Source organism: Poecile atricapillus, chromosome 30 (assembly GCF_030490865.1).
Source record: "Poecile atricapillus isolate bPoeAtr1 chromosome 30, bPoeAtr1.hap1, whole genome shotgun sequence".
Classification (NCBI taxonomy): Eukaryota; Metazoa; Chordata; class Aves; order Passeriformes; family Paridae; genus Poecile; species Poecile atricapillus.
In genome coordinates, this window is record NC_081278.1 from 2,688,197 (window position 1) to 2,711,896 (window position 23,700).

Genomic DNA, 23,700 nt, shown 5'->3' on the forward strand with positions numbered 1-23,700 from the left:
AACTTGGATATAAAAGTCCCTCTCAGGAGGGGTCAGCTTGGGTCTGAAAAGCTGATTCCCCATCCTTCTCACTCCCCACCCAGCAGCAAAATGCAAACGAAAATGAGAAAGGCCCAAAAAATCCTTAATGGGGTGACTCACACTTTTTCTTTGGCCGATGCTGATGAGGCCAACAGAAAGCTGGTGGGTAGGTGGTCACCTGGCGGCCGGTCCTCAAGGGTTCTTCTATCTTCTGTCTTCTTAGCCCCAGATGGTCAGCGAGGGTCCTGGTCGCAGCCCTTCAAATTGCCACTTGCTAGAATGCAAGTGGTTCTCCTCGAGGGGTGGCAGCTCCAACAGTGGCACGCTCTGCAGTTAAAACTGCAGGCGGACGCTTCTTCAGGGGCTCTTTGTCTGCCCCACGTTGGGCGCCACTTGCCGCGGCGGTGTAGATGACGGGGTGCCATGACTACCCTGAAGAAGCCGTCCTGAAAAGGACTGCCCAGGGGCTTAGGCACGTCCTCTGCCCGGTGAGTGATTTCAGCTCAGCGGCAGCGTGCAGGCGACGCGGAGAGAGACACTAGAGAGCTGTATGGCATTCCACTGAGAAACAGCCTTTATTGTAGCAGGGCCCTCAGTGAAGGGAGCCGGTGACAGCAGCTCCCCCAACAGGGGAAAAAAACTGGGGTATTTATAGGGAAGGAGAGGGGCGGGGGAAACTTGGATACATGTATCGGGGTGGATTGATAGGGAGGGAAACCAATGGGGTGTAACAAATTAACATGTTCAACTCAACGGCCTCTGGGAGTGACACTTTTTCTCTTCACGGGATAAAAGTGTCTTGCCTAGGGAGAAGCTCTCCAGGGGAGAGCCAGGATTGTGAGGCTGGCTGGTTCTTAGGCCTCCAGAGGTATATATGCAGTTATATGTGTTTTATGTAACAAAAGAACTCACATTGAAATTACCTAATTAAAATTGTGGAAAAAACAAGCAAATAGATAATATATACTTTAACTTAACTTTGTCTTGTACAGTAAAGTTCTCTTAACTAATTGTTTTTTAAACCACAAATCTCTTCTCTAGATAACATTAATTGGAAGGCTTTTGTAGAAGCTGTAAATCACACCATATTTTAACCTTAGGTTCTAAAACCAATTATTGCAAGGCAACTTCTGTTAATATTCACCTTAAACACCTTTTTTTTTTTTTTAAACTTCCAAAGAATCACAATAATTTCTCTAGTAAAACACTAAAAACTGCAACTGCATAAACTCATAATTACTTAAAACACAAAATTAACTCTAAAAGGGTATATAAAAACATTTTGAAAACCCAATAAATCATGACTTTTTAACAAACTGGGTACTATCCCGGTGCTTTTTCTTAGAGAGGGAGCGGGGGGGTGGACTGCCTGCCCTGCTGCTGCTGCAGCTCTGCTGTTATCTTTCTTCACATTTTCCACATACTCTCGCAGAGAGGAAAAACGGAGAGAAAGAAAAAAAAACCTCACAAAATTAACTTTAACAAATGCAGTTTTTTTTCTCTCAATTTCTCTCTTGTTGTTCGCCAATAGAGGAAAAAGGGCACGATTCTACAAAAGCAGGCGATGTTACACGAAAAATCTCTTAGGGCCAGGTGGTAACAACGGTGACCATTGCAGCTTATCAACTTCTAATTACAGTGATGAAGTTTGAACTAGATACCATATAGTTTGTGATTTTTTGGCTATTTTGTCTCTCTTTGAAGCTGTCTGAGCCACCTGTTTCTGCTCAACTGCTTCTGCAATTGTTCAGCGTGGCCTTGGAACTTTTCTTGCACTGCTTCTACCCCGAGGGTGCCCCCGCTCTCTGCACACACCTCAGTGCTCCCCCATGTCCCCCTGGTTCGGGTGGAAACCAATCTAAATTTGGCTTCTTTTCTTCCAGGGTGGTAAAGTTGGAACTTAAATAAGATTGTAGTGTTAAAAATGACTCCAAAAGTGAAGCAAATAGTTCTGGATGTATCACATCCTGCCATAAGTGAACAGATTCTGTTTGTTGTTTTAGCGTTCGCTGTGGAACTTCTTTCTCATTATTTTCTTCTCTCTGCCTCTCCCTCCCTCTCTCCAAGGGCAGCATAGATAGGAGTGCTTGCCCAGCAGGGGGAGGTAAAGGCATCTGCCACTGTGATGCAGGTAGAATTACGGGGCTCACAGCCTCAGCATATCTCGCTTTTCTGGTTTTTTAAGGTATTAATTACAATTTGCCAAGTTCGACAGAGAGACACAGTGTCCTTGCTCTTTTCTGTGATTGCCGTTTCCCATATCAGAGCCGTTATATCAGTCCGTTCCTTCACTGCAAAGAGCAGTGAGGGCACTGTCAAATGCCCATGAAAATTAGCCCATATAATGAGCATATCCAGGTTGTTTTCCCGGGCTGCTTCACCTCGTTTAACAAGAATGCTAAGAAGCAGTTTTTTCGCCGCCGCAAATTCCACTTCCATGCTAGCGGCAAATGATGGGGGGGAAGGTTGCGACCCCTCTACTACGCCCCCGCACCACGGACTCCCCCAGCAACCCGAATTTCCGCATCTCACTGTTCTCAGGTTGCCTATCCGGTACCGATCCAGGGCAGCATCTATCTGTGCTCAGATCCGCTCCACCAACCTCGGTCCAAGGAGGCTCCGTCCCACTGTGCGTGGACCCACCGAAGACCCCTGCCCACAGGGTGTCCCATTCGAAGTGCTAGATATTGAGAGACCGCCAGCTATCCACCAGTCTTCACAGAAGTAAATGTGAACGCCGTTTATTTCTATCTTTAGCGCACCTTCTATAGGGTTCTACAGGGTCCACGGGCTAAGCAAGTTACTATTGGCTAATACACACAGGTTTACATTTTTTCTCTTACACACAAGGATATTGTTTTGCTTTACTCTCTCTTCTGCAGGAAGGTTTCAAGGACTTTAGCCATTAATATCATGACTTATTTCAAAGACTGGTTTGTGCAGACAGGCCCTTACTAATATATAAAATATATCAACATAACTCCATGACAAATGTCTGGCAGGGCCTATGCTGACGTGAACCCAGAAGTGTGGGCAGCCCCAGGGAAATAGGGAAAATTAGATATGAAGCCTCTCCAAATTACCCTGAAGCAACCAGGACAAGAGGTGTCTAAAAGCAATATCCTGTTCCAAGAGAGGGAAGGAAGGGCTCATAGCCTGTTAGTGAGTCCTGCTCAAGGCAGGGCTTTTGGAGCCAGGGATGTCTTCCTATAATGCTCCTATCCTGCCAAACAAGAAACCAGATGGAATCCACAGAATGCTGCAGGACCCAAGAATAATAAATGAGATGATGAAACTGAGGCACCCCACAGTCTCAGATCCTTACACTATCCTGAACCAAGTCCCCTCCTCACACTGCTGCCATTCAGAAGTTGATGGAAAAGATGCTTTCTGGGGATGCCCACTTACAGAGGATGCAAACTGAATTCTACCTTTGAGTGTGAACAAGAGGTAGAAGGGAAAATGCTGAACATATGGACGGTCCTTCTGCAGGGATGCACGGAAGCACCGGCCTTATTTGGGCAAGCCTTGCAAGAAATATCAAAGGAATTTACCCCAGCCCCAGGGACTGGGTTAATGCAGGATGTGGATGACTTGCTCCAATCAGGAGGAGAAGTAGAAGAAGCTTCTGTGCAATCACTTAATTTTCAGGCTAAAAAGCATCTTTGAGTACTTGGGGGAAAACCGCAAATAGTGGATAAAAAGGTTAAATATTTGGGACCTATTTTGACTGAAGGCTTGTGGTGTATTAACCCAGAGAGGGTCTGGGGAATCTCAGAAATAACACTTCCCAGGACTGAAAAGGAGCTGCAGCAATTCTTAGGATAATTAGGGAATTGCAGGAGCTGGATTGAGGAGTCTCTGTTCTAGCCAGAACATTGTGTGATTTTTTAACCCCAGATAGTCTCAATGTTACGGTATGCATGTGAAAAAGTAAACAAAACTTGCCACAGCTTTAATGGGAACTGAGGCCCAAAAACTGATGGCAGGAGGATCTGCTATGTTCAAGTCTGCCATCAAGTTAAAGCTTTGTACCCCAACAGAGACTCTAAATGGATGAGCAGAGCTCAGTGATTACAGTGTGAAACTTGTTCAGTGGCACAGGAGGATTTAGAATTGAGGACAGAAGAAGGGTTTAACCCAGCCTCCTGTTTGAACAGCCTGGAGAGGGGGCTGGGAAGAAACCCATGACTGCATTCCAGTGACAGAGCTCCAGACCAGGGCTGAGAGAGATTTATGAGACATTCCCTGGCCTAAGGGAGAAAATGTGTTTATGGATGGGCTTTCAAGGGCAGCAGAAGGGAGAAGAATTACAAGACTCGCTATTGTTAAGGAAAGGGAATTAGACAAAGCCCAGGTCACAGCCCCCATATCAGCTCAACCTGCAGAGCTGGCTGTGCATGTAAGAGCCTGGCACTGAAATTCCCTGAGCAGGAAGGCTTAAATATCTTCTGGTGACACCAGGGCAGCTAACAGGGTGTCAAAAGCAATTCTGACTTCTCAGCAATCACTGGATCAGTTATCAAGGGATTCCTAAAAAATATTAATTCCAAGAAAATAAGGGATTATGGAAGCAACAGACTCAGGGGAACTCATTTTACAGCAAAGATCCTTCAGGGGTGTTATGGCAGCTTTAGGAATACAATGGGACCTCCACAACCCCGGGCACCCCCAGAGCTCAGGTCAGGTAGAAAGAATGAATGGGGAAACAAAGAAACACCTTTGGAAGCTGGTGATAGAAACCAAGATTCTGTGGGTACGGCCTTTGCCATTGGCTTTGGCAAGAGTAAGGGAAATACTTATTCAGATTGCAGATATTCAATTATCTCCCTTGGAATTGGTCTTTGGAATTCCTTACCCTGGTAAATCTCCACCTAGTGCAGGGTGGAGATCAGGGATGTATATTCAAAGCAGGCTGTGGCCAGAATCCTGTCTCTTGTGGAATCCCTCCCTCAGGAAGCTCGGCTGGCACAGACCCTGCCTTGGGACTTTGCTGTTCATAACATCCAACCAGGACATTGGGTCCTGCCAAAGCAGTAGAAAGAAGCAGCTCTGGTGGCCAAGTGACACAGCTCATTCTAAGTGTCCCTGAGCACAGAAACAGCCCCAGCATAGCTGAACACGGGGGGACCCCTCAGCCTCGGCTCAAGGGCTCTGAAGCCCCGGAGATTTGTGTTGGAGTCTGAGATACAGAGTGTGCCCTTGTTTCTAATACTTAGTTCTAAGATTCAAAGAAACACTGAATTTCATACAATATTAAATTCATGAGCATGTTTTCATGGTGATACATGAAAACAAATGTTAAAGTTAGATAGGAAAAGTGTAAGTGTGTAGATTAGAAAGTTTCTTAAATCACTAGGTGAAAAAGTAGTTTAGAGAACAGGAGACAAGATGGAGGATTTAGGGTGTTGTCTCTTGTCCTTCTTTCTTCTTCATGTTCTTCTCCTAGGGGTTTTTGGGTAGTAGTAAGTGATTGGGTAAAAAATGCCGCAGTGCAGCACACAGGTGTTGGGTCATTGGGTCACTAAGAAAAATAATTTAGTTGGCATCTGTTAATTGGGTAAATGGACATATAAAAGACCTTGAAGAAGATCTTTGTTAGCCATTTTACCCTTTTCTATCATAGTGCACATAGCTCCTTGTACCTTGTAATGCTGATAAGGAAAAAATAAACAACTGAGACGGAACAAGAGAAAACTGCCTCCCTCTCGTCAATCTTCAGTTCAAAGGGAAAAAGAACCTAATCCAAAAGTCCCTAATGAGACAGATTTGGATTTCCTGGCTGCAGCAGGAGGATGGGAGACCGCCCCTGAGCTTGCACTGAAGGCAACGCAGCAGCAGCCAGGGCTCCCCAGCGGGGGAAGCCCCTGGGCCTGCCCACAGATCCTCTGCTGAAATCCTCGGCCTGGGCACCCTCCTTTGGCATCTCCAGCCACTGCGGGACAATCCTGGCTGGCACTGCTGGAGCTTCAGGGCTTTCTGTGCCTGCCCTCACCACAGCTGCTGGGGAAGGCACTGTGAGAATTCCACTCTGGATCTCAATTACACTCTGGGCTGGCTGGGATTAGATTCTGGGAAAATATACCAAGTGTAAAATTATTTTTTATCTGATTTCTCCAGTCAGGCTTGGTTTGCATTTGCCTTGGGGAAGGGAATTTTAAAGGGTTTTTTGAAGGGATGTTCCACCACTCAGCAGAGATGAGCTTAACATGTCAACAGACTGGGAAGAGCCCAAAAGATTCCCACAAAGACAATGACCATCAACAAAACATCAAGGCCAGCAGCAAACATCAACCAACATCTACCCCAGACACTGCCCTGGCACAGCTGGAGACACCTGGCCTGGAAAAGGCTGAGCAGGAAATGCAGGAGTGCAGACCTAATTCACATCAGAGGCACAGAAATCTGGGTGCAACAGGAAACCAAACACTAAGGACTCCACAACCTGGAAACAATGAACACGGAACCAATGGATTTCTATGGGTTCAGACTGTGTAAAGTTTAGGAAACATCTAGTAAAACTCACATGTCATGGAATGATTTTCTCTGCACATGCAGACTATATGTGGTTCAGAATCAAGTAATGCTTTATTTCTCCAAAGGCATTGTTGGAGAGTTCTTGCTTTTCACAGTTGCAGTGAAAGGATTACACCATTAGAATAATTTTTTGTAATAATTCTACTTCTCTACTGTCAGTTCTGTTTGGGCCAGTGGTGTGAGAATCAGTTTTTAGTCAGAGGAGAAGAAAAAGAAAACACTTGATTGCTTTCTAATTTCTGTTTTTATGTTTGTGCATGGCTCTTAGTGATGACAAAATTATGGTATGGGTTTTTCCATGTTCACCTTTAAGCTGCATTTTAAAAACTAGAAGAGCTTGAAAGGAGGCCCTTTAAAATGTAAAGAGTTAATAGAAAATTGTTGAAAAAAAAAAAGAGAAAGAAAAAAAAGCAGATTGTGGGGAGGCTCCATGTGAGTCATCCCAAGGCTGCCCTGGAAGAGAAGCTTCATTCCAGACAGCCATGAGAGGAGCTTTAGAAATGCAAATCAACACCTCTGGAGCAAAGCATGGACAGTGTACCAGGGTCTTCCTGCCTGGGGGAGGAATTGGGCTGATCCCCTCTGCCCCTCACCCCAAGCTCTGCCTGCTGGCACAAGGGGAATTTGCACAGCTAAAGGCAGAGCCCATGGTGAGGATATCTGACTCTGCAGCAGAAATAGGTTAAGCTGAAAAGGAAAACAGCAAATTGAGAATGTTGTGAAAACTTCACTAAAAAAAATGGGGGGATCATCCCACTCCCCACCTCAACTTGTGCTCTCAATTTCTATGTCATATAGGGTGAATTAGAGCACTGAGGCTTTTTTTGGTACCACAAGTTAAGGGAAATCAGTTGGGAATACAACTGATGTGTTGATTTAATTAGAGAAAAGCCAACAATTGATGGAGCCCTGGCTGGAGGGAGCACCCAAAAATGGGGAAAAGATGAACGGCCACCAGAACACATCCTGCAACACCATGGACCAGCCCCTGGGAACCCTAACAAATTCATATCAGGTGCCAGAGAACCCATTTATCATTTACATGGCATAATTAGATTACAGGATGTCCTCAAAATAATACCCAACCAGACAGCTCCAATTCCTGACTTTCTTCACAACCAATCTGCTCAGATGAGGAATACAACATTTCACCATGGGATGGAGTCAGATTATCTTTTAGCAGAAAAAGGAGGCAGAGTTTGTGGAAAATTAAATGACTCAAACTGCTGTTGGAAAATAGATCACAAAGGAAAAGTGGGGAAACAGATAACAAAGGATATAAGAAAAGAGCTCATGTACCGGTCCATATGTGGAAAGGATGGGAATGGGCAACTTTTTTGTGGTTCCCTGGCAGACCATGGGTTAAACGAATGCTGTTTCTCCTCTTATGTTCTACAGCAACTCTCATCTTTTCACCATGCACGACACCTTGCTGAGTGCAGCTCATTCAGCAGCTGAGCAAGGGGATGCAGGGGGCAGCCAGGCCTCCTGAACCAGAAACAGCTACAAAAGGACAGCGAATGAGGGCACTGAGAGCAATCCCAAAATGAAACACACAGGAAGAAAAGACAGAGTCAATGAGTGAATCTGCTTGCAGATAGGGACAAGGATTTGCACGTAAGGAAGCAATGGGAGAAAGCATCAGTTTCAGAAAATGTTACTAATTGACAAGGACCGCTACTCTGACAAAGTCCCGCTAAATTCCTGAACTTCCAGAAGAACAAAGACTTAACAGAGCCATCAATATCAGATGTTATAGAAAAGTGAGGTGTACATCTTAACCGGGACATGCAGGAGGCAGATCGGGAAGTCTGAACCTTCCAAGCACCTCCGCCAGTGGGGAAAGGGAGAGGGACATGCAGCCGGGAAAATTAGGATAAAACCGAGGCCGCGTCCTCCAGCAACTGGAGAGAGCGCATGGCAAATGCCCCATGGCCTCTCCCTTTGGGCAGCAATAAAGTCACTTTCACACCACTCCTCTGGCTCCTTTGGGGACACAAACCCTTGGCACCGGGAATTTTCCCGCCCAGCCCCGGGCACAGCGCAGCCACCTCCGGGCTACCGACACGAACCGGGACGAGCCAGCGCTGCTCCGGCACCGGCTCCTGCCGAGGCCCCAGCGGGAAGGAGACCGCGGGCAGCCCCTTCCGCAGCGCCCTCACGCCAGGGCCAACACCGGCCGGCCACGGCACAACTCACCGGCCACAGCCCCATGCCGCCCCCTCCCGGGCCCGCAGCGAGCCCCGAGCCCCCGCAGAACCGAGCGCGGCTCCCACCTGCGATGGCCGGGGCCGCCTCCGAGCTCCGCCGCCGCCTCACCGGGCTCCGGCCGCTGCTGCCGCCGCTCCCGGGCCCGCACAGACGCTCCGGCAATGGCGGCTCTCCTGCCCCACGGCCGCCCTGGGGGCGCCAGCGGGGCCGGGCTTGTCCCCGCTCTGCCCAATCAGAGCGCGCCAGAACCACGAGTGACGGCAGCAGCAGCCAATCGCAGCCAGCGGCGGGCTCTGCACACGGCACAGCCCCGCTTCGCACTCTCAGGGCCCCCCGGGCTGTGTGAGGGGAAGGGCGGACATGAGGAACAGCCCTGGAACGGGCCCGGCCCGAGCTGCCATTGAGCTCCGGATACAAACAAAGTTCTCCGCAGCTCCCGGCCCGCCTTTCCCAGCCCTGGGTGTTCGGTGGCTCCGGCTCAGCGGGAAGCCCTAGCCTCTTTTCTCCACCTCTAATTAGGAGCATCAGTGCATTGTTGGGATTTTCCCCAAAAAGGGAAAACTGCCTCAAATCCCTGTGGATGAGTGGGGGAGGAGAGAGATTTCTGGCAGAAAACTCCAAAAACTCAGAGCAGGATCATGAGAATTAAATGAAAACCCTTAAAACCAGCTCCCCTCACCCCTCCCTTCTCCCAGCTGTGCCTCGTCCCCCGGCAGTGCAGGGACACAGGGAATGGGGCCATGGTCACTCCATCCCCCGGGGCTTTTCCCCCTGCTCAGGGACAGGAGTCGTTCCCCTGCTGCACCCTGGGCTCTCTCCCACCGGAGACTTCTCCAGGAACTTCTCCAACCTGAGTCCATCCCATGAGGAACAGCCCCCTCACAGTGCTGCAGCGTGGGTCACTCTGCCATGGGGTCAGTCCTTCTGAAAAGAATAGGCAAGGAGAGCAGCTCCTTTTTAATGCCTTTATTGAGGTCAGATCTAGGTGGGGGAGCTCGACCACTGCTGTTCCCAATGGACAACCCAGAAAAGGAGGTGTTCAACTTTGCAACAAGGCAGAGATGGGGATTCCATCTTCAGGAGAGTCTCTAGGAAGACGCTGGTTCATTGTAAACCTAGGGTAGTCATGGATAGTAAATGTCGTGTAGTTATAACAACAAGGTCCGGAACATCAGTCAGTTGCTCAATGTTCTCCCTTGCTCCTCAGTGTAGTTTGGAGTCCAGTTTGTGCCATGGCTCGCTGATTCTTGGGGTCTTGGGATGTTAATCCCACTTCCCCTGGGTGCTACCCCCCATGGGAGTTCGACTCATCTACACACTGGGTGCTGTCATCGGTGCCATTGGGGGGTGCCGGGAGCAGCAGAGGCAATAGACAAGGCCAGGTGGCTTTAACAAGGCTGGTACAACAATATTGGTATTTACTAAACATGACACAACATGAGGTATATTAACAAAGAAGGCCCCTTACAGTGACAACATTCTACTCTTCAAACTGTAAAACATCTTTGTGTACTGATCAGGAGGTTACAATTTATTCTTTACAATCCTGATGCTGAATGTCTCCTTAGGAGGTCTGGTCACAGAGAAGAATGAGCCCCTTTTGGGCTGCCCCTGTTTGGACAACCTGCTCCTCACCCCGAGCCTCAGCATGTCTGACATCGCCCACCTGGGACTGACATCCCAAAGCATTCTCAGACAGGGTAAAAGGGGCCACTTTGGGGTCTATGGAGACTTTTCTGGGGAACATTTGGGGCAGTCTCAGGTCTGGGAAGGGAATTTAGAGAGCACCTGGGGGTCTGGAGGACATTTGGGGGAGCCGGGTGGGCACATGGAGGAGCACATAAGGATTCTGTGGGACAATTCGGAGTCAGGAGGAACACTTGGGGGTCCAGGGGAACACTTGGAGGTCAGGGAGGGGAATCTGGGGACCCTTCGGGGTCCGGGCGGGCGCTTGGGGGGCTGTACCAGGGCTCCATGGGGCGCGGGGGATGATGGGAGCTGTAGGCGCCCTTATAATATGGTTTAAAGGTGCCGCGGAGCATCACGGGAGTTGTAGGCACTGCTCCAAAATCCCATGGAATTATTCATGTCTCCTCAAAATCCCTCAAAATTCAAATAAAATCCCACAAAATTTCTTAAATCTTCTCAAAACCCTACCAATTCCAGAAACATCCCACAAAATCTCCACAAATTTCTACAAAATCTGAGAAAAATGCCTCAAAAATCTTCAAGTCTCCTCAATATCCCAAAAATTCCAACAAAAACCCCACAAAATTCCCTAAATCTTGTAAAAACCCTACCAAATTCCAAAAACATCCCAGAAAATCTCCTCCAATTTCCACACAATCTAAGAAAAATTCCAGAAATCATGAAAATCCGCACAAAATTTTAGAAACATCCCACAAAATTCCAGAAAAAATCCCACAAAATTCCCTAAATTGTCTCCAAACCCCCCAAAATTCCAGAAACATCCCACAAAATCATTACAAATTTCCACAAAAATCTACAAAAAATCCCTCAAAATTCTTCAAGTCTCCTCAATAGCCCACAACATTATACAAAAATCCCACGAAATTCCCGAAATCTACTCAAAACTCTACCAAATTCACCAAAAATCCCACAAAATTATTAGAAATTTCCAGACAATCTAGAAAAATACCTCAAAATTCTTCATGTCATCTTAAAATCCCACAAAATTCCACAAAAATCCCACAAAATACCACAGAAATCCTACCAAATTCCTGAAACACCCCACAAAATTCTAGAAACATCCCACAAAATTCCAAAAATCTTCTCAAAATCCCACTAAAGACCAGAAACATCCCAAAAAATCTCCTCTAATTTCCATAAAATCTAAGAGAAATCCCTCAAAATTCTTGAAAATCCCCAAAAAATTCCAGAAAAATCCCACAAATTTCCAGAACATCCCACAAAATCATTACAAATCACCTCAAAATCTAGAAAAATACCTTAAAATTCTTCATGTCTCCTCAAAAGCATTCAAAATTCCACAAAATCCCACAAAATCCCACAGAAATCCTACCAAATTCCAGAAACATCCCACAAAATTCCAGAAACATCCCACAAAATTCCAGAAACATCCCTCAAAATCCCCTAAACCTTCTCAAAACCCCACCCAATTCCACAAACATCCCACAAAATCTCCTCCAATTTTCACACAATCTAAGAAAAATCTTTCAAAACTCTTCAAGTCTCCTCAAATACCACAAAATTCCACAAAAATCCACAAAAGTTGCTAAATCTTCTCAAAACCCTACCAAATTCCAGAAACATCCCACAAAATCTTTACAAATTTCCACACAATCTAAGAAAAATCCTTCACAATTCTTCAAGCCTCCTCAAAACTCCACAACATTCCAAAAAAATCCTACAAAATTCCAGAAACATGCCAAAAAATTCCAGAAATATCTGACTCTTTAAATTTTCAGAAAATCCCACCAAATTCTTGAAAAGCATCATGGAACTGTGAAAAAATCCCACAAAATTCCCTAAATCTACTCAAAACCCCACCAAATTCCAGAAACATCCCACAAAACTTCCACAAATTTCCACACAATCTAAGAAAAATCCCTCAAAATTCTTCAAGTCTCCACAAAATCCCACAAAATTCTACAAAAATTCCACAAAATTCTACAAAAATCCCACAAAATACCACAGAAATCCTACCAAATTCCTAAAATATCCCACAAAATTTCAGAAACATCCCACAAAAATTCCCAAAATCTTCTCAAAATCCCACCAAATATCAGAAACATCCAAAAAATCTCCTCTCATTTCCACAAAATCTAAGAAAAATCCCTCAAAATTCTTGAAGTCTCCTCAAAATCCTTTAAAATTCCACAAAAATCCCACAAAATTTCAGAAACATCCCCAAAAATTCCAGAAACATCCCACAAAATTCTATAAATCTTCTCAAAACCCTACCAAATTCCAGAAACATCCCACAAACTCTCCACAAATTTCACCAAAATCTAAGAAAAATCCCTTAAAATTCTTCATGTCTTCTCAAAATCACACAAAATTCCACAAAAATCCCACAAAATACCACAGAAATTGTACGAACTTCCAGAAACATCCCAAAAAATTCCAGAAACATTCCACAAAATCTAAGAAAAATCTTCGCAAAATCCCACCACATTCCAGAAACATCCCAAAAAATCTCCTGTAATTTACATAAAATCTATGAAAAATCCCGCAAAAGTCTTGAAAATCCCCACAAAATTCCAGAAAAATCCCACAAAATTCCAGAAACATCCCACAAAATTCCCTAAACCTTCTCAATCCCTACCAAATTCCAGAAAATCCCACAAAATCATTACAAATTTCCACACAATCTAGAAAAATAGCTCAAAATTCTTCATGTCTTTTCAAAATTTTTCAAAATACCACAAAATCCCACAAAATCCCACAGAAATCCACAAATTTCCAGAAACATCCCACAAAATTCTCTAAACCTCCTCAAAATCCCACAAAATTCCACAAACATCCCACAAAATCTCCAATTTCCACACAATCTATGAAAAATGTTTCAAAATTCTTCCAGTCTCCTCAAAATCCCACAAAATTTCACAACAATCCACAAAATTCCAGAAACATCCCACAAAATTCCCTAAATCTTCTCAATCCCTACCAAATTCCAGAAAATCCCACAAAATCATTACAAATTACCACACAATCTAGAAAAACACCTCAAAATTCTTCATGTCTCCTCAAAATTCTTCAAAATTCCACAAAATCCCACAAAATCCCACAGAAATCCACAAATTTCCAGAAACATCCCACAAAAACTCCACAAATTTTGACAAAATCTAGGAAAAATCCCTGAAAATTCTTCAAGTCTCTTCAAAATTGCACAAAATTCCACAACATTCCAAAAAAAATCCCACAAAATTCCAGAAACATTTCCCAAAATTGTTTAAATTTTCCCAATATTCCACAAAATTCAAGAAAAATCCGTCAAAATCCAAGATAATCCCACAATGTTCAAGAAAAATCCTTCAAAATTATTCGAATTTTTTCAATATCCCATAAAATTCCTGAAACAGCCCACGAAATTACTGAAAAAAAAAAACCCTAAATCTTCTCAAAACCCTACCAAATTCCAGAAACAACCCACATAATCTCCACAAATATCACCAAAATCTAAGAAAAATCCCTCAAAATTCTTCATGTCTTCTCAAAATCACACCAAAGCCCATAAAAATCCAACAGAATTTTATAAACATCCCACAAAATCTCGACAATTGCCCCAACATACCAAAAAAATCGCACAAAATTCCAGAAACATCCCACAAAATCTCCTTAATATCCCACAAAACTCAAGAAAAATCCCAAAAAGTTTTAGAAACATCCTACAAAATTCCCTAAATCTTCTCAAAACCCTACCAAATTCCAGAAACATCCCACAAAATTCCACAAAATCTAAGAAAAATCCCTCAAAATTCTTCAAGACTTCTCAATTTTTCACTACATTCCAGAAAAATCCCACGAAATTCCAGAAACATCCCACAAAATCTTTACAAATTTCCACAAAATCTAAGAAAAATACCTCAAAATTTTTCAAGTCTCCTCAATATCCCACAAAATTCCACAAAAATCCCACGAAATTCCAGAAACCTCCCACAAAATCTCCTCAATATCCCACCAAATTCCACAAAAATTCCACAAGTATCTCAGAAAATTCCAGAAAAATCTGATGAAATGGTTAGCGTTCAGGAACACACATAATCACAAATGATTATATGCAGGTGCTTTATTAAGAGATCTGGGTGTCAGGGGTACACATATCCAAATCTGACCCATCTTGGTTTTGAGTTGAACATGTTTTATACTCTAGCATTATATAACTTACATATTATTAAACTTACATTGTTCTATTGTATGCATTGTTTTTACCCAAGCATGGATTTCTCCTGGTAACCCCCAGCCCCCAAACATTGTTCCTCGTGTTCTTTAAACAATAATTATATCCAGTCATATCTAACAATTGTATCATGATCATCTACCGATTACACAGGTGCAGTTGGACCTGATCTTTAGCAAGTACAAGGCCTAACATTTCCCAGGGCCAACTTTTCCAAGGCCTTTCCAAACCTAACTTTCTTTCTAAGTCCCCAAATTTTCTACCATTTTGAGATCTTTTACTATCACTTACAGGACTTGTGCTCCAGAGCCCTCACCAGCCTTGTTGCCCTTCTCTGGACATGCTCCAGCCCATCCATGGCCTTCCTAAATTGGGGGCCCAGAACTGGACACAGCACTCGAGGTGCTGCCCAACCAGTGCAGAGTAGAGGGGAGGAATCCCTGCCCTGCTCCTGCTGGCCACACTGTTCCTGATCCAGGCCAGGAGCCATTTGCCTTCTTGGCCACCTGGGCACACTGCTGGCTCATGCCCAGCCTGCTGTCCATCAGTGCCCCAGGTCTCTTTCTGCCTGGCTGCTGTCCAGCCACTCTGTCCCCAGCCTGTAGCACTGCAGGGGTTGTTGTGGCCAAAGTGCAGGACCTGACATTTGGACTTGTTAAACCTCACCTTGTTGGGTTTGGGCCCTGGATCCAGCCTGTCCAGGTCCCTGTACAGAGCCCACCTACCCTGCAGCACATCAACACTCCCAGCCAACCTGGTGTCACCACGGTTCCATGGGGCCCTAGAGTGTCACAGTGGTCTCCAGGATTCCATGAAGCCTCCCAGCAATCCAATTTTGGATCATACTGGGAGTGACTGGACTCATACTGGGAGTATCTGAGAATGACTGGGAACACACCATGCACATCATCCCCCATACTGGGGGTGACTGGGAGCAACTGGGAGCATGTTGGGAGCCAGTGCTATCATACTGGGACTGACTGGATTGATCTAGTCAGAGGTAAATGGGACCGTACTGGGAGTGCTGCCATGTGACAAGGATCATACTGGAGCTTACTGGGCTCATACTGGTGTTGAAAGGGAACAGCTGGGATCTCTGAATACCAAAGGTTCCTTTCCTGCTCACTGAAGAAGGAGCTTCCCAGTATCCATGTGTGAGGGGACCTTCACCTGAGCCAGATGCTGTTAGGAGAAAAAGCTGCCTCTGCGGGAAAATCCCACACAACAAGTCAATGCCAAGAGAAAGCATTTTACTTTCACAACTTCCCTCCTGGAGTCACAGTCCTTTTGGATCACACAGCAAGCAAGAGAACGGCACAAAATACAAGGCTGTGTCCAGTTTTTGGCTGGGTGAGCAAACGGAAGGAGTGCCAGGATCTGCTGCCACAGACTCTCCTCTTGGGGAACAGAACCCCCCCAGGCTCCATTTCAAATGCTGTGCACACCCTGCTGGCTACAAACAACCCCTTTTCTAAGAAGTTGTTGGCAGGAGCACTCCCAAATGAATGGTATCTTAATGGCAATTTTCTTTCAAAATCACCTCTATTCCAAAGGAAGAACAGAAAGCCCAGAGCAAACCCAAAGGCACATATGGTGCACCTGGGGAAATCCTCGATTCAGGGGCCCAGTGGGTTAAAAAATACCCATAAGAAGCCACAGAGTCCTAAGTGTGAACTGCAGCAACCACTTGCTGGATTATTTTGGCTGTGCTGCACATGTCTGCAGACTGTCTGTCCCCCTGCAAGGACAGAAGGACACTGGTTAAGGGCTGGGCTGGCTGCTGAGAATGCCTCGGGCAGGAGGATCCTCAGGCTATGATCAGGCACCCAGAGCCGCTCTGACACTGAGGCCTCTGTGTCCCACAGCAATGGGAACACCACAAGGACATGGCAACGTTCCTGTGACATCACAGCAGTAGCTCCCCCAAAAACTGCCTGGAAGGTTCTCCTGGGTCACCAAGGAGCACAAAGGATCCTCAGAGGGCACAACCTATTGCTCAAGGGATCCAAGAGGAACTCAGAAAATGCAGCAAATGAGGACACCCCACAACCCAGCCTGAACACTGAGAAGGAACAAAGATGTGAGCAAACCAAAGGAAATACAACTTTTGGTCACTGATGCTTCTGACTAAAACCAGCAAGGCTTGTTCCATCTGGGATCTTTGTTCTAGTTCTAGAAACAAGCAAGGTTCTCTGCCGTAAATGTACAGAAAGCGGGAACTTGGGGGAAAGAAGGCTGAGAGTGCCAAAGCCTTGTGTGACTTCTTGGACATCTTGTGGCTGAGGGTGTCCAAGGCAATGGACTCTCAAGCGGGGTCCCTGCCCTCCCGACTGACAGCTGCCATCTCTCCTTCAGCCCCATGCGTGTCTCCAACAACCTCCTGTCAAGGGCCTCCATCCACACATTCCATCACCAGCCACAGATCCTCATCCACGAGGTCACCCAGCATCCTTGAGGCCACAGCAGGGAGTGCTCCTGGCATCTGGTAGAGCACTGTGGCTTTTCCTGGGATCCTTCTGGTGTCTGTGGCTGAGAGGAGTGGGGTGGATGGAACCAGGACGGGTCACAGATCAGCAGCCCCACTGCAAGCAGTGCTTTCTCCTGCTGGGGACCGTGGGGTGACTGATATTGGGACTCCTCTGGCTTTGGCTCCTGCAGACCACACAGTGGGTCAGACACTGAGGGAAGGGGTCTCATGGAAACCTGGCACAGGCATTTCTCTTTGGAGAAGGGGTTCTGCAGGGAGAAAGGAGAAGAAGAGACTTTCCTGTCTGCTGAGATTCACCCTACTCTTTCAGCAGCCATACCACAGTCCATCAGTACCAGAGTTCATAGGATCACTTCCATGCCAGGGAGCACAAGGCACTCAAAACTGAACCCTGCCAGAGCCCAGCCCTGCCTGCCCATTTGGAGGGTGTGGGGGAATGGAATTTCAACAGGAGTTGACCTGCAATGATACTTTGCCACTTGTGGGTTTCTCACAGCCTTAGAAGGAGTGCGAGATCTCTGTCCCCAACACCTGCTCACCCTTCAAGTGCACACACGTGCCTGGGGGCAATTCAGGTTCACTGGAGTGGTGGCTGCTTCCCTTTGAAACAGGAGCTGTTGCCTTTTCTGTTGCCCTTAACTCCCTTCTACCTATTAGAAAGTGGGTGAGTAAAGGAAATGACCCTGGAGGAAGGGGACCAGAACCTTGGAAAAAGATGAAACATCTTTTGTCTGAATTACAAATAAAATCTAATTCATTTATTTTTTTAGGACGAATCTATTACTACAAACAAAAACATGTTCCTGGGCTGATTGTTGGGATTCAGGGCTTTATTTCTTGTTCTTGTTGTTATTATTATTTATTAGTATTACTTTTCACTGTCAAGACTTTTAAATCTTAGACACGAATAAAAATGGCTGGATGTCACACACTGGGAAAATTCCCTTGCTTTTCCCACCAGAATTAAACTGTACACTCAACTCCAAGTTGCCAGTGGATTCTAAAGATGGAAAATCCTGTTAATGGTGGGTTTAGTGTGGTTTGGAGATGTGGAAGTGTCTCATCCTTTCCCAGAGGTGCCCCAAGTCCACTCTGCTGCCACGTCTGCACTCGCGGCCCCTCACGGCTGCTCTGCCCTGGGGACATGGTGGGGACCCCTCCTGCCAGGGCTGAGGCTCCTCATGGCCCCTCACAGCCCCTCATGGCCCCATAGACCCTCTCATTGCCCCATAGAACCTCTCTTGGCCTCTCACAGCCCCTCATGGCCCCACAGGACCTCTCATGGACCCTCACATCCTCTCACATCCCCTCACAGCCCCTCACAGCCCCAGGGGCTCCTCCCAAAGGAGAAGGGGTCGGGCCCTGCTCCTTCTCCTTTTATTTTGGTCCCTTCACAGCACCAAGTAAAGAAAGGCTGAATGGAGCCTTTCCCCAGTGTTTCCCTCGGGGTTCATTGCGGGCTGAAGCTCTGTGCTGGCGCTGGCCCCAGTGCCAACATCCCTGCAGCCCCCAAGGCCTTTGCTGTCCCCCCGTGTCCATTCCCTGTCCCCGAGTCCCGCCCGGCTCTGGCAGCAGCAGCAGCCGCAGCGCAGCGGGCGCCGGCCCGGCCCGGCCGGGGCTCCCGGCCAGGAGCAGCAGCAGCACCGGCCCTTCCCACCTGCTCCTGCCTCGGCTTCCCAGGGCTTTTCCCAGGGCAGTTCTGGACTACAGCAACAATCCCCCACAAACAGCCCTGATTCCTCAGGGCCCGGCTCTGCTGCCCTCAGCCAGCCCTCAGAGGAAGAAAGGATTGGGTTCCAGCGCTGTTTTCAGCGCTGTTTTACTCACCCTGAGGTGACAGCAGGAGGCTGTTGGTGCCTTTGCCTTGGCAATTGTAGATCCCGGCTGCTCTTGCCCCTCTTCTGCTTGCCACTTGAATTTTAGCAGTACAGCTGCAATTGCCTCTTTTAATCAGTGCTATCCACTGTGCTTTTGTCACAGGGAACTCAGGATTTTTGTTTCTGGCATCATGATCAGTAGAGATCAAAATGCTCCCAACTCCCTGAGTACAAAATCAAGGAGAATTAAAGCCACACAGGTCACATTTGCAGTGCTCAAACACAGCCCTGTTGCTGCTGCTGCTGCTGAAATAGAATCAACTGACAGAGGCCATCACAGAAATTGCCTCTGCAGTGGCAAATAAAATGAAGAAATCCAGCAGGAGAAAGAAATACTAGAACTTCCCAACTCTATTCATTGTTTCTTCTGAGCAGCAGAAGAAAAAGGAACAGGGCACCTTTCAGGCAGTCCCACAAGCTCAGGGTTCTCATTTCATGGGGAATCTGACATGCAGTTGGCCTTTTTAAAAGGATAGAAGCAAAGGCAATGAATTGGGAATGATTAGGAAAAAATGACCCTTCTTACACACAAAGTTCACCAAGTCATTCCCTGCATTTCTCCTTTTCACAGTCTTTCTGTCATCCACTGAGAGGTCCAGCTTATCATGTTCTGATGCTTATCATCAACTGATTGTGCTCTTGATTTCTCCCAGTGCAAGAGATGTGGAATCGTCTAAACTGAACACAGAAACAAACACCCTCTGTCAGCCCATCTTCATGTTCCAGATCACTTTCAAGATGCCCATGGGGCTATTGGAATGATTAGCTCTCCACTTCTGGCTGCAGGCTCTGGAGATTCTTTCTCCACATTCAGCCAGGCATGTATTCCCCAACAATTCCTGGTACCTCATCATGTTTTCTTTGGCTAGAAGAGTAACAGTGAAAACCTTACCAATGGCACAACTCCACTGTCCAGAAGGAAAAGAAAGAACAAGTTGTCAAGTTCTTCAAACATTTGTCCTGCTTTGCTGCAAGAGTTGTGCTGCAGTCACTGTGTGGGAAGCCAAGAGAAGCTGCAGCTGGGGGCACATCTTGTGACAGGAGCTGTGCCTTCTTCTCCAGGACAGGTTTTTGGAAAGAACAGACAGGACTGGGGAGAAGATTCTGGGAAAATTGAAACAACTTTTTTATGAAATGAAAATAAAATCAAAAGAAACAACCAATATGTTTTTCTCTATTTTTCTCTATTTATTTTTATGTTTCTCTTTTCCATCTTGCACTTTCTCCATCCCATTCATTCCAAATGGAGCTCACCTCTAAGATCTGAGACTTGGCAAGTTTTAGACACTGTAAAATACCATGAGCTATACGCAGTTTGCCTTCCCCTGTTTAATTGGAAAGCAATGCTGGAGACACAAGTGCAGTGCTTGGTTCAGGTACAACTTCTGCATTCAGGGAATGTGCTCAGATGGTGTCTGACCCTCAGCAGGGACGAGGCACAGCAGCAACCAAGGGCATTCCTGTGCCCCTGTGCAGGAGTCAAGACTCTGGCTCTTGGCTCAACACGGCAAAGTTCCCGTGTTTGGCCAGGCTCAGGGGCTGCCCGGGGAGCGCGGGGCTCGGGGCGGGGCCGAGCGGGCAACGGACAAACGGACACGGGGACAAACGGTCCCGGTGCTTCAGTTGCAGCGGCAGCAGCAGCGGCAGCGGCAGCAGCGGCGGCAGCAGCAGCAGTGGAAGCAGCGAAAGCAGCCAATTTATCAATTTTCTGTCTCTCCTCTCCCTTTCCCACTGTCCCACATTCCCTCCGGGTCTCCCTTTTCCTACATCCCCTCCTCTTCCAGGTTCCCTCTCCCCGAGCCCGCCCGGGCCATGCCCCCGGCCCGCCCCCGGCCCCGCCCACGGGCCCTTGCGGGGCTGCCCCGGCCCCGGCCCCGTCCGCGGCCGTCCCGCCGTGGTCTCGCCTCCGCCCGGCTCTGGCTGTGCTGGCGCTGGCGCTGCTGGGCGGGCATCATTGCCTGGGGCTGGGGCGGAATCGCTGCCCTTTGGCTCCGCCTGGCCCGATCCCGGCCCCGGCCCCGATGCAGGCTCCGGTCCCGACCCCGGCCCCGACCCCGGCCCCGGCCCTGCCCCCGGCCCAGGCTCCTCCCGGGGCCCGCGGAGGACACAGGCGGCGCGGCCGCTGCCGCCGCCTCCGCTGCGGCTTCCCCGGCCCGAGCTCCGCCGCTCAGCAGCGCGGCCGCTGGCCCCGAGCCGCCGCTGCCGCGTTCCAATGAGGGAACGCCTGCGGATGCCCGGCCCGGGGAGGTCGGGGAGCGCTCGGGGGCCGTTCCTGGCCCCGGGCCGAGCGCTGATGGCCGCGACTCGCCGCCAGGGAAGGCGCAGGAGGCCCTGCAGCAGCGCTACAAGCTGGGCCCGCTGCTGGGGCGCGGCGGCTTCGGCAGCGTCTTCGCGGCCACGCGACTCTTGGACGGTGCCCCGGTGAGCGGTGGGCAGAGGAGGAGGAGGAGGAGGGGGCGGAGGAGATGGCGGGGGTGCGGCGGGGCGGGCAGCGAGCTCAACCCTCTGCTGCTCCTTGCTCACAGGTGGCCATCAAATGTGTGCCGCGGGATCGCGTCCGGCTCTGGGGCGAGCTGGTGAGTGAGCGGGGCCAGCGGCAGAAGCCGGGGCGTGGCGGGCAGGGATGAGCCGGGGCCCGGCAGGGTGGGAGCCGCCGAGAGCCCTGCGGGGAGAGCGGGTGTGGGGTGAGCGAGGTGTGCAGAGCATCCCGGGCTGGCTGAGGGGTCCCAGAGCCCTGGCATGGCCTCAGCCCCACTGACAGCACCGTGCTCCTCCCGCAGCCCGACGGCACCCGTGCTCCCCTGGAGATCGTGCTGCTGGACAGGGTGTCCTCTGGCTGTGCTGCAGTCATTCAGCTGCTGGAGTGGCTTGAGCTCCCCGACAGCTTCGTGTTAGTGTTGGAGCGTCCAGAGCGGTGCCAGGACCTCTCGCATTTGCTGGCGGAGCGGAGGTTCCTGCCGGAGGAGGAGGCGCGGGGGCTGTTTAGGCAGCTGCTGGAGGCCGTGCAGCACTGCACCAGCTGCGGGGTCCTGCACAGGGACATCAAGCCAGAGAACATCCTGCTCGACCTGGCCACGGGGCAGCTGAAATTGATCGACTTTGGCTGTGGGGCCTTCCTGCAAGACACAGCCTACACCCAGTTTGCAGGTGAGCCCTGGCAGGGGATGCTCCTGGCCATCTCATGGCCCAGCCTGGGTGTGGCACCAGGGATTCCCCGTGTTGCTGCCAGGATGGGATTAATGCTTGAGCCAAATTGATTTGAATGGGGGTGTGAGGGGGGCCAGCTCCCAGCCCTGCCAACAGCCTTCAGCACCCACTGTGCCCTGGGCTGGGGCTGGGACAGCCAGCCTGACAAAAACCCCCATGGGGGTAGCAGAGGGCGGGGGTCTGACCCCATGCCCCAGAGAGTTTGGTGCGTCAGCGAGGAAGGGCTTGAAGTCCTCTGCTCCCCACGTTTGCCTTGGCTTATTAACAATTTTTTGGAGGCCATGCAGGCAGGGAGGAGAGTGTGTTTTTCTCTGCCATGGGGTGGGTTTTTATTTGCTTGTGATGGTTGGGCCTCCCCAGTGCTTCTGCTGCCCTCTTCCAGCAGCAGTGGCTTCTTTTCCAGCCCTGGGTTTGTAGCCAAGTCCCAGGTGCTGGCGAGAGGGCAGTGGGTCACCCCGTGTGCCGCTGGGGCAGCCCCCACATGCCCAGGGATGCTGGGGCGAGGCTCTGGGAGCAGCAGCATCCCCCTGATGAGCTCCATCTGTGTTCCACAGGAACCCTGTCCTACAGCCCACCTGAGTGGATCCACCAGCAACGCTACCATGGCCAGGCAGCAACAATCTGGTCCCTGGGCCTCCTGCTATACCAGCTGGTCATCGGGAAGCACCCATTCATGAGGGGCCAGCAGATGATCTGGGGGCGGATCTTGTTCCCACGACGGCTCTCCCAAGGTGAATCCTCATCTCTGGGCACAGGGGGAACACCGGGCTTGGGAGACAGCAGCGGGCTCATGAGCATCCTGCTCTGGCAGCTGCTGAGGAGGTGGCACATGTCCTGCTCTCCTGCAAACAGTGAATCCATGGGGAGGTTTAGGCCCAGCTCTGGGCACACCCAGCATGGCCTGGGCACTGGAAGGGGGCGGCAACTTCTCCAACTGACTGCTGATTCCTGGTTTCTCTCTTCAGAATGCCAAGATATTATTAAGAGGTGTTTGTCCATGCAACCCTTGGACAGGCCATCCTTAGAAGACCTTTTCCGCGATCCTTGGATGCAGGGTGTTCATCTGTCTTAGGAGATGGGAGAGATCCACATGCACAGTTGGATCCAAGGGCCTGGCAGGTAACAGCTCCACACATTTCTTGGCAATCGGGGGCAAAGCAAACCAGGCTGTTTTTGTCCTGCCTGTAGCTCTGAGCAGGGGTCATCAGAAGGGAACACACAGCTCTTGGGCTGAAGCTGAGCTGGACACCTGGTGTGGCAAGCACTGCTGGCCACCATTCCCCCTGGTTTTGCTTGTCTGCTCCACTGATGGCTGGGACCCTGGGCAGAGCACTGACAGCCTGGTCTGGCCCCCAGGCAAGGAGAAGGAGCCCCTGGAGAAGTTGTTATCAGGTGGGGCTGCTGCTGGAGACACCAAGGGCAACCTCAAGGATGGCAATCTCTTCCTCCATCTGGCCAGCTGAAGATGATGGATT

The 23,700-nt window shown here is 48.9% G+C and overlaps 1 pseudogene; it reads left to right on the top strand.

Annotated features, from left to right (window-relative positions):
- Positions 1-17,498: 17,498 nt before the first annotated feature.
- LOC131589813 (serine/threonine-protein kinase pim-1-like) lies at positions 17,499-23,348 on the top strand (annotated as a pseudogene).
- The last annotated feature ends 352 nt before the right edge of the window (positions 23,349-23,700 follow it).